This window comes from Gracilinanus agilis, unplaced genomic scaffold (assembly GCF_016433145.1).
Source record: "Gracilinanus agilis isolate LMUSP501 unplaced genomic scaffold, AgileGrace unplaced_scaffold57329, whole genome shotgun sequence".
NCBI lineage: Eukaryota > Metazoa > Chordata > Mammalia > Didelphimorphia > Didelphidae > Gracilinanus > Gracilinanus agilis.
The window spans coordinates 6,819-10,227 of record NW_025392831.1 but is presented as its reverse complement, the minus strand read 5'-3'; positions in this window follow the sequence as shown (position 1 = coordinate 10,227).

The window sequence follows — 3,409 nt, the reverse complement described above, 5'->3', positions numbered from 1 at the left end:
CATGATAATAATCTCTCAGAGACTCGATGTCCACATCTGTAAAATAGGGATATTGCCTTCTCCACTTACTGAGCATATTCCTTCATTCCAGTGCCTGGCACCTAGTAGGTCCTTAATAAATACTTGAGAGTTAGTTGGTTTAGTCATTCAGCCACTATTTGTTTTCTAAGAATGGCTCCATTGTGGCCTTTATTGAATTCACAAGTATAACAGGCCCATGGGGATTCTACCCATGAATTGATGGAATCTTTATACTCACACAGACACCTTACCCCATGGTTCTTCTCATTTGTCCAGCTATAACCCAGTGTTAGCCTGCAAGATTTGTTTTTATGCTCCCAAGGACCTCTACTGGCAAATGACTGTGGTTTGCTGGCCTTAGTCTGATAAGTATTCTCTGAAGCCCCTCTGATAATATTTATGTTATGGTCTAACAATGTGAGAAAATCAGCGTGGGGGAGTAATTAAAAAGAGTACCTCTGATGCTTGCTGGGCACATCGCTTAACCTCATGGCATTTTAGGCAAATTTCTAAGCCTATAAAGCTGTAGGGAAGGCACCAACCTGCAAAGGTACAGGGAGTTTCCTCATTTAGGAGTTCTTTATTCCAATGAAGTCACATCTAACTCCTATCCTAATGGAAAATGTTTCACTAAATGATAATACATACTTCTCCGCTCTATTTTGTTGTCTATTTTAAAATAACAAGGTCACGTAAGGTAGGGTTCATCACATGTTTTCACATCTGTTCTTCTGAAACAAAAGAAAAGTTTTAAACTGCGTTACTTCCCTGCTCAAAAGTCTTCAGTGGCTCCCTATTGTCCATAGAATGAAATACCAACTCCAGAGGCTTCCACTGAAACCCCCTAATCCCTAATCTTTTGGTCTTTATCTCATATTACTGCCTGCCATGTACTCTAGGTTTCATCCAGATTAGGCTAAAACTAAATTGCTTTTAGATGACTACTGTAGTCTTAGAAAATAAACAGATTACATTGAGATGTCTGGCATTGTTTAGTTTAGGTGCCATTTACTTCCTCCTAAACTGCTATTTCTTTCCAATAATACTTTTCTTAATGGTAATGAATAAAATATGAAATTAGAAGAAGTGTTTATGTATTTGGGTAATGGTTTATAGGGGCATCTTTGCTAGGATAACATCCACTACCCTTCACAAATAATAAAGATGGAGATACTCTAAAAACCTGAACATTTATGAATTAGGTTGAGAATTACACACCTTTCCAAAGATTGTTGAGAGAATTTTCTTGGGTAAATAGATGAAAGCAATACAAGAAATGACAGCTGATTGTGTGTTGTGATTCTAATTCAGATTTTCTAACAAAACTATTATTGGTCTGTTGTTTATTCCCATACTATCATCTGAAAAAGAAGAGGCTGGAATTAATATATCCTTTTTGAGCGGGCAAACTAAAAATTACAAGATTATCAAAATGTAGCAAATATTAGAAATGTTTTTCTCCCCTTCGCTATAATGAAGAAAGACAAATGATCACTCCTGAAAGTTTCAGGAGAGAATATCAATAGAAGACAACCAAAATTAATGAGTAAATAGATCTTTACATTACCAGTCAGTGATGTAGTCACCTGGAATTTGAAACTGTCTTAGTGTTAATGGATATTTCTCACAGATGTTGCTGTTGTTAGAATTGACTATCTCTGTTAATTATATGTTGCCTGAAGATTTTCCAAGTGTTGAAAACTGAGAAAGTTGCACTTCAAGTTTGAGATTGTTTTAATACGGCATTAAATAGCTCATGTTCAGATGGATAGGCTGCCTGTGGCACAAGGTGTTATCCTGGCCATTAAAGACAAATTTGATTAGCTTTCCATGGTGAGTAGATCAAGTTTATTTGCTACATTAATATTTCCTTAAACCGAACTATTGATTATCCCCTTATTACACTGTACAAATCCTTCTTTCATTATTCAACTCAAAGTCATTTTAGTAACTAATAATTTCAAATTATGGAGATGGTATCTCAGTCTTACAAAGGGTATCATAGAAAGATAAAAACAAATTGAATACAGGATATGAATGCTGAAGACATTTGTTAACTAATTTCATGCCCCACTTCCAAACCCCTAAACAACTGATACAAAATTCCAAGGCTTGTGTTTATAGTCAGGATTTTGAAAAAAATGCAAGAAATTGATAATGGAGACAAACCTAAGATGTTTCTCATTTTTTCCTTCATCTCCATCCTATTACATATACATTTTAGAGCAAGTGGCCAAATTTTGCCAAGTTTCGTTTTATCAGGAAGAGGAAACTCCATGCCACGTGAAATGCCATCATACTCTAGCATCTGAGTAGACTAATACCCTACCATTGTTTTTAAACTGTGTACGCCGATGATGGGCAAACTTTTTAAAGGGGGGATCAAAGAAAAGGAAATGCTCCTCTGTCAGTCTGTTTCTAAGGCAACTCTTTCGAAGTTTCATTGTATTGTATCCTACTCATTGTATTCGTCAGATCAGGAATAATGTCGCGCAGCCTGATAGAACATTTCAGGGAGCCACATCTGGCCCACGGGCCGTAGTTGGCCCATCCCTGGTGTACACTAAATTAAGCTGTTCCCATAAATAACAGTTAATATTGCATGTTAATTATATATGTATATATTTTTAATTTTCCTTTAATTTTGATAATACAATAATGTCTATTAACAACTAGCCCTAAAGTTCTAATCTAATCAGCTGTCTTCCAGTATTTAATGGTACAACTTAAGTGATTATGAGTGGCAGAAAAGTGGAATGGGTTATCCTTTACTGTCCATTTAATTTGGTTTTGCACGTTTTAGGGACAGAGTATACTAAGCACAGCCCTAAATTATTGTATTTCTATTGAAAAATGGGAAATAGAAATAGTCTATATTTTTTCCTTTACCAAATGTCAGTTTTAAAATAAATTTTTCATCTCCTAAAATTAAAAAAAAAATTAGGCCATCCCCTCACCTTGACATTCCAGCTCCTGCTTCTGAATACATCTTCTGAGGACATATCCAGGACATTGATGAACCATCCTCTTCATTTATGCCTCAATTCAGTTAAACTAGCATTTATTAGGTACCCACTAGGTGCCAAGTCCTGTGCCAGGTGTGAGGCTACAAAGACAAAGCCCTCAAGGAGCTTAGATCGCTTTCAGATCTTCCTATGGGGCTCTCCTGGCTGTCATCTCTGGGAGAGGACTTCCATGACTCCTTCTCCCCTTCTTAACATTCCCTCCTTCCTCAAATGACTTACTTGTGTTTGCTTATTTGCATAAATGTTGTATTGCCCCAATAGAATAGAAATAACTTGGGAAAGGAACAGACTCACTTCTGGCTTTGGCTCCTCGGTGCCTAGCATGGCAGCTTCCACATAAAGGGTACTTCGATAATTGCTGA